The 13,996-nt window shown below is 37.9% G+C and overlaps 1 pseudogene; it reads left to right on the forward strand.

Moving 5' to 3' along the window:
* Positions 1-1,741: 1,741 nt before the first annotated feature.
* The window catches only part of LOC124979490 (14-3-3 protein theta-like), a 69,818-nt pseudogene continuing 57,563 nt past the window's right edge, over positions 1,742-13,996 (forward strand).

Below are 13,996 nucleotides of genomic sequence, written 5' to 3' on the forward strand. Positions count from 1 at the left end.
GAGTTTTGTGGCAGGCCCTATTTGAGGGCTTGTTTACTTTGGGGCCAGGGAGACATATTGTTTGTGGAACTCTTCCTCCCATTAGCACTACCTGACCTTCAGCCTGGTTTTCCTCAGCCTTCATACACCACAGATAACACGCCTGTGGACGACCAAGAGTCTATAAGCCACAAATCTTTGATTCGAGAGCAGAAAACCCAAATTATCTTGTCACCATTTCACACAAATGAAATATAAGCCCAAGATAAGGACAGCGACTGTCTTCCACAAGATGGCAGTGGTCTTTGTGCAAAGAACAGAAGCGTAACATTCACTGGGTCTGATACCGTCTGTGACAAAATCTTACCCTTGTGAATTTAATGCTTGTGAAAGCCATGTCGTGGTTGTTTTCTCTGCCATGGGCTGAGTTCTCAAGAACAATTAGTCCTATTTTCACAGCAGAGAAAAAAATGCTGCATATATAATACAATGTCTTATATAATGTCTTTCTCTAAGGAGCCCAAAGTATTTTGCAGCTGTTATTTAATTAACCTCACTCTATGCCTCTGAGGCAGGAAAAAGGAATTACCGTATATCCTATTTATCACAGTGAATTTAAATAATTTACTGATATCATTCATAAGGGGGAATGGTGGCACAGGGAATAAAACATTTGTTGAGTTTTAGTCCACAGTTCTAGTCATTAAGCTAAGTTGATTTTTTGCAGGAAGTGATGTTTATAAATTTAGAGGAGATTCTATTCAGTTTATATTTACAAAACAGAGGTTTTCACATTTTAATTTGAACCCTCAAGTTTATTAGCTTTTGAGGTTATTGCTTAAGAATACAGAGGAGTTTTTAAAATGCAAAATCCCAGAACCCCATCCTTGGAGATTCTGCTTTCACAGGTTTGAGAGGGGCCTTAGGGATTTGCATATTTTAAATATAACAGGTGATTCTGAGGCGGTGGTTTTTCCCACATTTTGAGTTACTTCTCTACAAGCCTCAAGTAATATACTAGTAAGACAGAAATTGACCCACTTTCTGAAAGTTAAAATAATTTCTTTGGAGAAAGATGTTCTGTATTACATAAAAGTCTGAATTATAACACTTTTCTTCAATTTTTTGAAGGGTAAATCCATAAGTGTAAATTATTATGCCTTATTCATAAGTTTTATTTAAAATCAGTTAAAAACTTATACATAATTATTTTTAAATCATACTTTCAGAAACATAACTATAATGATTTTTTAAAATTATCACGTGCATTATCTTTCTCTTGAGGTTCAATGGTCCCTTTCCATAGGCTTTAGGTAGCCAGATTCTAGAGTCTTTTACTTTCAGACATATAAGGGACACTAAAGAGATTCAGGTATCTGCTGTAATGTAAATGTTAACTTGATTCTGGGAGCATGAATCTATTAATTTTCTTCCAAGACAGAAATCAACACAAAGATTTTTTTACTTGGTTTTGGCTTCTTTACACTTGGACCCATGTAATTCTTTGAATGTGTTTCTGAAATTTCACATGTTGGAAACTTAATCCCCCAAATCATATATCAATGTTATAAGGAAGCATTAGAGAAGGTCATCAGGGAAATTAGTATTGGATAAATTCAGACCCCATGATGGGAATAGTGAGGTGATTTGCCTGGTCCCTGCCAAGATTTGAAGCTCTTCAGGAAGAGAACCCTGATTCTGGTTGGTGCTTGCCCTGGCTTTCCTTGTCCTTGGCTGGGTACCTGTATGCCATCTGTGCTCCATGGACCAGAGGGAGCTGATCCAGAGGGCCACATTGGCTGAGCAGGCCAAGTGCTAGGACAACATGGCCACCTGCTTGAAGACTGTGACCCAGGAGGATGCTGAGCTATCCAGCCAGGAGCTCAACCCACTCTTCAATTTTTTAAGAATGTGGTTGAAGATTAGAGGTCTGCTTAGAGGAAAGGACACCTCCAACAAGAAGCTGCAGCTGATTAAGAATCATCAGGAGGCCATGGAGTCAGAGCTGAGATCCATCAACACCATTGTTCTGAAATTGACAGATAAGTATTTAATGACCATTGCAGCTAATTCAGAGAGTAGAATCTATCTGAAAATGGAGGGAGATTACTTCCAGAACCTTGCTGAGGTTGCACTTGGTGATCACAAACAAAGTATAGATAATTCTCAAGGAGCTTAAAAAGAGGCATTTGACATAAGCAAGAAACCCACGTACCCAGTCTACCTGGGTTGGCTCTTGTCTGATTGTACTGTGAGATCCATAATAACGCAGAACCTGCTTGCACACCAACTAAAATGGTTTCTGATTTGTTCCTTGCAGAACAAGGATCATACTGGCCATGATCTTGATATACTGAATGAAGACTCATAGAAAGATAGCACCCTCATCTTGCAAGTGCTTGGAGACTATTTAACATGTGGACATCAAACAGTGTGGAGAAGAATGCGTTGCTGCAGAAGGGGCTGCAAAATAAACGCAAAGGTGTCATCCTTCTTTCCTTGGAGAGAAATCTTTTTACACCTTTGCATTTCTCATTGCACTTGGATTTCCTACAGCAAAGGAGCCTGTTTGTGTGTATGGAATCACAGCTTCTCTTCTTTGCACACTTTGGGAAAACTTCATCCCTGGATTTGTGTTTGTCTTGTCCTTTCTAGTGTACACTTACTGCTGTGGAAAAGTAGTACTAGTTTCATTTCATATAAATGTAGGTAACTTCCAAACAGTTAGGTAGAGGACTAAAAATGTATCTGGTATTTAAGTAACCTGAACCAGTTCTACAAGTGACTGTACTTGCAGTGACTTAATTACAGTTTACGGAGTTTCTACATAACTTCTAATGTCTACATTTTCCCTCCCTTACCCTATTTTGGGTTTTCCTTTCAGTAAACAACTTTTCCATGCTCTGAATGCACTCCCTTTTAGTAGGAATTTGGAAATGGAAAAGCACTTGGTGTTTCTAGGTTAAGGGTAACAAATTGAAATGCCTCCTGTATCATATATTATGGAGCTGTGTCCAACTGTGAAACTAGGGAGCTTACTGATTCACTCTTCATTTGCTGCTGTTTAAGTCAACAACTTCTCTTCCCAATAAAAATTCACTTAACACCTTAAAAAAAAAAAAAAAAGCTAGCATGTTTGCTCTCTCTGATGCCCTCCACCATGTTATGATGCAGCAAGAAGGCCCTCGTCAAATACCAGAATGATGTCGACACTGTGCTTTTGGACTTCCCAGTCTCTAGAACTGTAAGCCAAATAAACTTCTGTTCTTTATAAGTTACCAGGTCTCAGGTTTTTGTTATAGCAACAGCAAATGGACTTGCAACATTTGCAACATCAACAGAATGGAGAATTTGGCTGACTGCTGAGTCAACAGCAGAATGCCACATTCTGAACAAGTATGAGATGCGGGATTTTCAAGGGAGATGTTGGGGGGTATGTGAAGATGGCTATGAGACTCATTACTCTTCACTGGTTTTAAGCATACAAAAGGGTCAAGGGCTGCATTTTGAAGGCTGATTTTCAAAGAGGGCTCTTGGTATTCAGTGACTCACATCCTTCCACAAAGGGTTGACATGCTTTTACCTACCTTCAAGTTGTAATTTAAGAGAGCAAATTCTTAATATGGACTTCTGGTAGTTTGATGAATACAATGGGTGGGTGTATTATATCTACCTGGAAAATGTCATGGGCAAGAGAAGGTTTGGCAAGCCTCTTTGACAGCCATGTTGCCCTCAAAGAAGCTGCATTCTTATGTCACCTATCCCTGCCAGTCCTTGGCAGTGTCCAGTTTCCTAATATTTGCCAGGTTTTTTAAAATTAAATCTCTTAGTTTTGTTTTAATTTGATTTATCTTATGACCAATAAACTTGAGCATTAAATGCTTGCTGACATTTTGATATCTTTCTTTAAATTACCTATTCATATTCTTTGCCCATTACTCCACTATAATCACTAATTTCCTATTGATTTGAATAAGTTCTGAACAGATTCTAGTATAGCATACCCTTGTGTGATTCTTTGATGTTTTTTAGAAATTGCAAATATATTCTTCCATTGTGTAGACTATTAATAATTTTGTGATATCTTTCACACAATAGAAATCCTTAATGTAAATGCAATGAAATTCATTTTTTTTTCTTTTATCTTTGCAATTTTATGTCCTCTCTTGTCTTGGAGATACAAAGGTTGGTTTTCTTATTGGTATCAAATTAATCATCAGCTATACTATATGTGTTTACATTTATGCAGAGAGATAACTAATTATTTTTATTCTGCTTAATGCCAAAAATAATTAAGATGATCTGTAGTAAAATAATTATATAATGTTTGCTATAAAAATAGATGCCTTTGAAATGTCAAATACTTTAGAGGCAATACTTTAAAGTATGTAAGCTGGTATTTTTCAACACAAGGTCAATGGGCCATTCGTATGAGTTATTTTTGATATTTGTTAAATAGGCAAATTTGAGGCATTAACCCAGATCTGCTTAATCAGAATGTCTTGATGTGGACCCTGAACTCTTCGTTCTTAATCTTCATGTATCATAATTCTGAATGTCTATACAAAGAACTGTTTAATACCCCTAATCTAAGAGTACCAATTTTGAGAGTTAAACTTGGGTCTGAGCTCTTGGGTTACAAAGACTATGAGGAAACATTATAGGATATAAATTTTAATTAAGTGACAAAAACTTAATGTATACATTTTTAAGAGAAATGAGCTGTATCCTAAATTTTTAAGAGTGATATATCCCTATTTATGCTGAATCTCCATGAATACTTTTGCAGAGGGCCCTGAACAACATAAAGACAATCTCTTTAAAAGGTTTTAAAGAATATTCAGTAATAGGTTTCATATGGCCTTTGGTTTATTTAACCTTCAACAGAATCTAAGAGCAAAACATTAAAGTAACTGGATGAGTGCATTTCACAAATGAATTTGAGTTTGTTTTTACACTGTATCAAGGTTAAGAGTGACTAGTGCACAGTTTTCCTTGGAGAGGAATATTCTTAGTGGAGTAAAGACAGTCACCACAGGGCTCCTTAGGGAGATATTAGTTTACATTTTTTTTTTTTTTGATCAAGATGTAGTGTTAGCATTAACACTGAAAAAGTATTAATGTTGCATTAAAGGTCATTGCAAAATGGGGGGGTAGTATGGAAAGAGGAATTTTGGTTAAGACTCCACCTTTCAGGATTTCTGAAATGCTTTTTCTCTTTCCACTGTTATCAAGGAATGAGGGCCTCAGGTGTACATGGTAATGACCTTGTTGTTAGATGTCCTACTAAGAGCTCATTTTGGATAACTTGTCAGGACTACCACAATTTGTTGCTTAAGTATTTAGCACTAGTTTAGAATACCTGGAATAATAGAATTTAGAGTTAGAAACAATCTTAAAAGTTATCTAGCTTAATCTTCATTTTATGTGGGAAACCTGAGACCCAAAAATTAAAATGATATGGCTTAGATGATTTATTTATTAGTAATTAGAATTACTGTAATTCAGGACTCTTGAGCCAAATGCAAGAGAAAATTGAGGACAGAAATTTATCCTTCTGGGTAAAGAAACAAAATCACCAACTATCAGGTAAAATGCAGTTTCTAAAATTTCCAGATTTCCTGTTGAGTGAAAATAATAGGACCATTAGCAGGGCCAGTTCTATGTCTTGAATGGTTTCTAGTAGCAATAGCACAGGATATCTCTTCTGCCTATTAATTAAGGAAAATAGCAACAGATCAAGATTATGTAATTTCTAAATTAGATTTAGAATGAAAGAGACAAATTCTTATTTTTGTACAAGCTACCTAATAAATAAAATAGCAAAATTTAGTAGAATCTGATGGATAGGACCGGGACTTACCTAATCCCAGATATGGTGTTTCTTCCTCTTTTATCATTTTATTCCTTGCTCAATGGCCTGGCATCAAGGCTACTGGCAGGTTTATCCCAATTTCTAAAGCACTGTCAAGAAACACTTATTTTCCTTCCAAATGAAATACAAGTTCCATGAAATGATTTGAAGTAATTAAAAAAAAGTTACCCATCATAAAACTGAACAAGAGGTAAGAAATAAAATCTTGTCATCTCTCCTAAGCAGTCCTAGACTGGTGAAAGTTTAATATTGTCAAATTGTTATAGGCGTTCAGGAAAGAGCCGGGGAAGCCATTAGAATTGAAATCTAACTTAATGAGATGAGTTTTCAATGAACAAAATATTTTGTGTCAGGGGCAGGCTCTGAGGGCCCCAGAGCTGCACCATGGCCTGATCTCTAAGATGGCGCCTGGCAGCTTGCCAGACATAGCTGCACTCATATTCAAGTTTTAGGAAGTAACTCTGGTTGGCTGTTGTACATGAGGCGATCCTGGTATCTGCCTGGAGACTGTTCCTTGATAGGCTGACTTTCCTGGTAGTCTACTCTCTGATAGGCTGATGTTCTCAATATAAATCTGAGACTTGCGGAATAAAGCCCTTCTTTTTGGTTCCTGTGATCAAGAAGAGTGTACGTGTTGTGATCGCCCACTGCCTTCGGGCGGTGGGTGATCATAATTTTGAAGAAAAGTATTATTTTGTATGTCATTTCTAATTTTCTCACAAACGTAAGCAGTCATTTTTTATTTTCTATTAACTATACTAGATATTTGAAAGTCCTACCATGCACAGACTTACACACACATACAAACACACACATAAGGTCTTCAGAATTCATGAATTCACTTCCTTGCTTTGCAATTGGTTAGGAAAAGAAGTTGAGCAGTTGCAACTTCATTAAATGCTTAAAAATATAGCTCTAGCCATTTAATTATATTATTACTTTTTGGGTACTAGTGATTGAACCCAGTGGCATTATACCACTGAGCTATATGCCCAGTCCTTTTTATTTTTTATTTTGAGACAGGGTCTTGCTCAGTTTTCAAGGCTAGCCTTGAATTTTTGATCCTCCGGCCTCAGTCTCCCACGTAACTGGGATTATAGGTGAGTACCACCATGCCTGGCTGGAAAGCTGTATGGAGATTCCTTAGAAAACTTGGAATGGACCCACCATTTGACCCAGTTATTTCACTCCTCGGTTTATACCTGAAGGACTTAAAATAAACATATTATAGTAACACAGTCACATCAATGTTTATAGCAGCTCAATTCACAATAGCTAGATTGTGGAACCAACCTAGATGCCCTTCAATAGATGAATGGATAAAGAAACTGTGGTATATATACATAATGGAATATTACTCAGCCATAAAGAAGAATGACATTAATTACATTTGCCAGCAAATGGATGGAGCTGGAGAATATCATGTCAAGCAAAATAAGCCAATCCCCAAAAAACCAAAAGTCAAATGTTTTCTCTGATAAGTGGATGATGATACATAATGGGGGGCGGGGAGTAATGGAAGAAAGGAAGAACGTTGGATTGTGTAGAGGGAATTGAGTGGTGGGGAGGGGTTAGGGGGAAGGAAAGATAACGGAAGAGACAAATGTCATTATGTACATGTATGATTACACAAACAGTGTGACTCTACATTGTGTACAATCAGAGAAATGAAAAGTTGTACCCTATTTGAGTACAATAGATTAAAAAAATTAAAAAAATAAATAAATGAAAATGACAGCTCGTTCAACTTAGAACAGTTCTTTGTGGAGCCAGATTAGGAGCTATTTAGGCAGGTTCAGCCAATCCTGCATGTGAGATGCCAGCATGCTTACCAGGATAGTCATCAGCTGGCATAGTGGAGAACGGCAGAGTTAAGAAGGCAGGGGAAGCACATGTGCAATCTATCCCCACACACAGGGCAGACTGGATCTCAAGAGGTGAGCTTGCCTGGGAGACGACAGGCTTTCTTTCTGAAGTCCTTGATGTATATGTAACAAGGTAATCAGCAAGAAACCATGAGAAGTTATGCTTTCTCTCAGTTGAAGAGGTTTGAAAGGAGTATGCTCTGGGTACCCATGTTTTATGAGTTTTTATTAATAAATCAGAACCTGAATTCTCTTATCAGAACCAAGATTCTCTCATTCATCCTTTCTTCCTCAGGGTAAGGATTCTCTGCAAGAAGACAAAACAATCTACTTTACTGATGTGACTCAACTTATTCTGCCTTTGTGAGAGTTTAGGTGCCAGTCTTTGAGAAGAGTACTGTTTATCCCATGGGAGTTTACTAATGCCGATTGTACTTTCAATTTATAAACTTCTTTCTCTAGGGTTATAATAGCAACAGTTGAATACAGTCAGCCATCTGTATCAGCATCTTTGGACTCAACCAACCACAGATCGACAATGTGCAGAAAAAGAGACAAATGGCATTATGTGAAACTTAAACTCTTGTATACCACAAAGGAAATAACCAACAGAGCAAAGATATCATATAGAATGAGAAATTGTATTTGCATACTCATCTGACAAGGAGTTAATAACAAAATTACACATGGAAGTCAAAAAACTCAATAGCAAACCGAATAATCTAATTTAAAAATGAGCAATAGATCCAAACAGACATTTTTTTGAAGCAAGAAATGCAAATGGTATTTGGAAAAAGCTCTCTTTTTCAGGTATATGAAAAAGGTTCTAATGTTTCTACCTTGCGAATCATCAGGAAAATGCAAATCAAGACCACAGTGAGATATTATGCTATTCTAGTTACAATAGCTATTATCAAAAAGACAAAAGAAAAATGCCACTGAAGAGGTGGAGAAAGGGGAGCCCTTACACACTTTTGGTGAGAACATTCATGTACAGTCATTATGGTAAATATTAAGGAGGTGTCTAGAAATTAAAAATAGAACTACCTTATGATCCAACAGTCTTACTACTGGATGTATAAAGCAAAATCAGTCTGTTGAAAAGACATCTGCACTCTAATTCTAATTACTGACTTGATAATTGCACATTGTATACATGTATCAATACAGCACATTGTACTCTACTAATCTGAACTTTTGTGTGTGTGTGCTGCTCGGGATTGAACCCAGGCCTTGTACATGCTAGGCAAGCACTCTACTTTGGAGCTATATTCGCTGCCCTATACCTTATAAATCTTTAAAATTGTAATGTACAAATTTAAAAAGTGAATTTAAAACATCTTTTAAAGTTTGAAAAAAAATATGCTTTAGTACTGGACACTTGCTTACTTTTTCTCTTTCTTTTTTTCCCTCAGATTGTTTCTTTCTTGTCATTATTCCCTAAGCAATATAGTACAACTATTTATGTAGCATTTACATTTAATTAGGTATGTAGTCTAGTGATTATTTAAAATATACGGGAGAATGTGCATAGGTTATATGCAAATACTTTGCCATTTTATATAAGAGACTTGAGCATTTGCCAAGTTTGGGATCCCTGTGGGGTCCTAGAACCAATCCTCCATGGATACTGAGGATTCTTTTATTTTGCCTTGTGAGGAGAAATATCAAATTTAAGCTTACTTTACCTTCATTAATTTTTCATAATTTTATTTTCTGAATTTGTAGTCACATAAAAGCCCACTCTTGTGTAATCCCAGGTTACATTTTCCTTATACACTATAAATGTAAACCTTTAAAATTCTGCATCCATAGTTTAGGGACATGAATTAATTATTTGGAATTCTTCACCATCTCCTGTGACTATTATAATGTATTTCTGTGGTATCCATATGCTCTAAATGTTAACCAATATAAATTAAGAAGATGTATTTTACTTCTGTTTTCACTGTATTATTATCTGGGTGATCAATGTGGGAAGTATAAGGCCAGAATTATAGTTTCCTACTATTAAATATTAAACATATGATTTGAAGTATTAGATACTTTTTTTTTGCATTTTTCTCATTTATGCCTTTTGGTGACCTTCACATAGTTATGTGAAGGTAGTTTGAGGACCAAAGAGAATTTTAAGGTTTGAGATCACTGTCTTTAGTTCTCAACAATCTATCTGTAAGAAGTCTGTAATTTTACATCAGAGTTGCATGAGGATCACCAGGTGCAGTGTAAATGGTTGTTATTGCACTTTCTTGTTATTTCAACTGGCTCATTAAAGATAGTTTAAAATTGGATCCGACATGACAGCTATAACTAATACACAGACAAAAGTTTAAGCAATAGATTTTATTTACCTATATTTTATTCGAGAGTGACAATTGTAATTCTGTTCTTTTTTTGGTGTTTGTCACATATGAAATTTGCCCCTCCATTAAGGAAGATGGCAGAAGCCAGCTAGGCAGCAGAACCCATCTCCTCACAACACAGAAAGGAAGCAGCAGAGGGAAAGCAGCATGGAGAGGTGGGTGACAAAATAAATGTTCTTGATATTACGTAGTCTGAGCCCTGGAGAGACTGGAAGACAGGATGTCAGAGTAGACGTCACAGACCTGAAATGGTGGGCAAGAATGGGCGCAACGGGCTGTGTGGGCATTCTCTTAAGCTCACCCACTTGAAAATGGCTAGAAAGACAGATGAAACTTAATTCACAAGGGTCATAGAAGGCTCCTCAGAGCAGTGCAAACAGCTCAAAACAGAACAGTGAGAAGAAAGCTGAGCTGGGTCCGCCGCCATCTTTTGGAGTCCGCCATTGGAGAGTTCACCCTCTTGAATCAGCCCGGGGTCTTCCCTCACCTGAACAGCTGCAAATTAAACCAGAGGGAAGTTCCCTGCAGTGGGACTTCTTAAGAATACAGCCAGAAAGAACTTCTAGAAGGACCACTACTAAGCCCTAAATCACTAAAATTCCCCTTCTCCTCTCCCTCCCCGTGAACAAAGGGAGCAGTGTGGGTTTGAGGGGACCTGTCCTGGAAGTGTGCATCCAGCCGTGTTCAGCCTCCGTGGTCCAGGCAAGGGTGAAAAGTGCTGCCCTGCGTGGGCTTGCTTGCTCAACCTGAGGCATTAATAAAGCATCTTTGACCCCAAAGAAAGGAAAGCAGATTCATCAGGTGCTGACCGTTGACACTGAGGGAGGCACTGTAGGAAGACTAGGGACAGTTCCTGAAATCCAAATCACAGGGCTGGACCAGAGGAACATTGCCTGAATATCCAGTGGCATATAAACCCAGCAGGAAATTGCCTGAGGCTATGCAGCAGAAAGGGGCTGATACCAGCCTTAATAGGTACACAGCCTGAATTGTGAGCGCACCTGGCAAATGAAATGACAGTGGATACTTGTGGGACTTTGCATCAGACTTAGCAAGCAGAGGGAATCAGCATAGGACATTTACAACCTGGGGCAGTGGAAACTAGAGTCCAGGTGAACTACTGGAGACTCTTCACTCTCATACCTCAGAGAGCAGCGGTGTAGTACTTCTGTACTACAGATCACCCAAGGAAAATCCACAACCAGAGTTCCTGTGCTCACAGACACAGGACCTTTACTACTGTGAAAAGGATCCAAAAGAGGGAATCAGGTATTAGTGACACATAACAATCACAGGGACACTCCAGAGCCTGCATCCTGAACTACTATATACAATAGAAACACTGCACCATCTGATCCGCTGCAGGTTCCTAAGCTGACAAATTAGAAGCTGCTGTTAGGAGGATCATCGTAACTAGGAAATTTGTCCCAGTTACCATACAACTCACGAGAGATCCACAGCCAAAGTCTGATGAACATCTGCTAATTGTCCAAACCCCAATAAAATCCAAACCAAGATTCAACATGATATACTATTAATAACTCAGACTTCAACTTTGATCATAAAAGTAACTTTTAACTTGAACAATAATTGTTAACCCAATAGCCAACATTGTACCTCCATCCCATTTGATGTATTTCATCTAAAGTTTTAAAACATTATTTGGAATCAATTTTCCTACCTTTGCTTTCCTAGTTCTAATTTATACCTGCTTCCTTACCCCCTTGTACTGTCTGCTACAACCTCAAATAACAACCATCCGTCTATCTCTCCTTTCTACCTTGGGGTAAATCATCCCTTTACAGCTTCTCTCTCTCTCTTTCCTTTTCCCTCTCCTATTTCCTCAAAATTTCTTCCTCACTCCATTTAAGGGTATAGTAATTTACCAAATTTAATAACCAATTCTTTGACCTGTTCCAGAACCTTATACCATTCATGTGGATCTTATAAACAAGAGGAAATTACTAGTCTCATTTCAGATAAATTGTACTTCAAGTCAAAATTAATCTAAAAAGAGATGAAGAAGGACATTTCATACTGCTTAAGGGAATCATACATCAACAATATAATGATCATAAATATTTATGCCCCAAACAATGTAGCATCTACATACATCAAACAAACCCTTCTCAATTTTGAGAATCAAATAGACCAAAACACAATAATACTGGGTGACTTTAATACATCTCTCTGACCACTGGATAGATCATCCAACAAAAACTAAAGAGGCTTGTATTCTTGATAATTGCCATTCTGACTGGAGTGAGATGAAATCTTAGTGTAGTTTAGATTGACATTTCTCTAATTGCTAGAGATGCTGAACATTTTTTCATATAGTTTTTTTTTTTTTTTTTTTGATACCATGGATTGAACCCAGGAGCGCTTAATCACCAAGCCACATCACCAGCCTGTTTTTATATTTTATTAGAGACAGGGTCTTACTGAGTTGTTTAGGCCCTCACTAGGTTGCTGAGGTTGGGTTTGAACTCGAGATCCTCTTACCTCAATCTCCCAAGTAGCTGGGGGTTATAGGTACGCACCACTGCACCCGGCTTCATGTATTTTTTTTTTCCTGTATTTTTTGATCAATTGTATTTCTTCGTCTGTCTGTGAAGTGTCTGTTCAGTTCCTTTGTCCATTTATTGATTGGGTTATTTGTGTTTTTGGTGTTAAGTTTTTTAAGTTCTTTATATATCTTGGAGATTAATGCTTTATCTGAGGTACATGTGATAAAGATTTTCTCCATTCTGTATGCTCTCTCTTACATTATTGATTTTTTAAATTTTGCTGAGAAGCAGCTTTTTAATTTAATTCCATCCCGTTTGTTGATTCTTGATTTTACTTCTTGTGCTTCAGGAGTCTTGTTAAGGAATTCCGTGCCTAAGCCAACATGATAGGGATATGGGCCTACTGTTTTCTTCTGTTAGGCACAGGGTCTCTGTTCTAGTGTCTAAGTCACTGATCAACTTTGAGTTGAGTTTCATGCAGGGTGAGAGAAAGGGTTTAATTTCATTTTGCTACAGAAGGATTTCCAGTTTTCCCAGCACCATTTGTTGAAGAGGCTATCTTTTCTCCAATATATGCTTTTGGTGCCTTTGTCTAGTATGCGACAACTGTAATTATGTGGGTTTGTCTCTGTGTCTTCTATTCTGTACCATTGACCTACTTGTCTATTTTGGTGCCAATACCAAGCCTTTTTTGTTATGATAGCTCTGTAGTACAGTTTAAGGTCTGGTATTGTGATGCCACCTGCTCTAGAGTCAACCTAGGTGCCCTTCATCAGATTAATGGATAAATTGTGGCATATGTACACAGTGGAGTATTACTCAGTTGCCGGGGTCTTAAGCCCCCTTGCTCTTCTTGACCAGCGACAAGGGAAGGGGACACTCCCCAACAAGGCCAGACCGGGATAGGTAAGGCCGACTGACGGCCCGCACGCAGCCCTCCAAGTGGAGGACAATCAGACGCGTCAGGGAGACCAGTCACAACAGGAACTCGTTTATTGAGGAAGTCACACAGCTTTTATGTAGGGTGAAGGCTAGGCGGGAACCAATTAGCTTAAAGGTCAGCAAGGCATGGGGGGTTCACACAGGTGAGAGTCCCATAGGACTATATGGTAAGCACGAGCTGATCACATTTGCAGAACTGTTGTTAACCAATCCCTGATGGTGGTCCGGTTTATCGTCATTAACTATTGAAACCGCCTTTGAGGCCTTGATCTTGCTCACCTGCCAGGGAGTAAGGAGTCAGCCTGAGTTAGTTAACGTGTCATTAGTCCCAACACTCAGTCATAGAGAAGAATGATTTTTATGACATTTGTAAGTGGGTGAATCTGGAGACTATCATGCTAAGTGAAACAAGCCAGTCCCCAAAAGCCAAAGGTTGAATGTTTTCTCTGATATATGGAAGCTAAT

The sequence above is a fragment of the Sciurus carolinensis genome, chromosome 3, assembly GCF_902686445.1.
Source record: "Sciurus carolinensis chromosome 3, mSciCar1.2, whole genome shotgun sequence".
Classification (NCBI taxonomy): domain Eukaryota; kingdom Metazoa; phylum Chordata; class Mammalia; order Rodentia; family Sciuridae; genus Sciurus; species Sciurus carolinensis.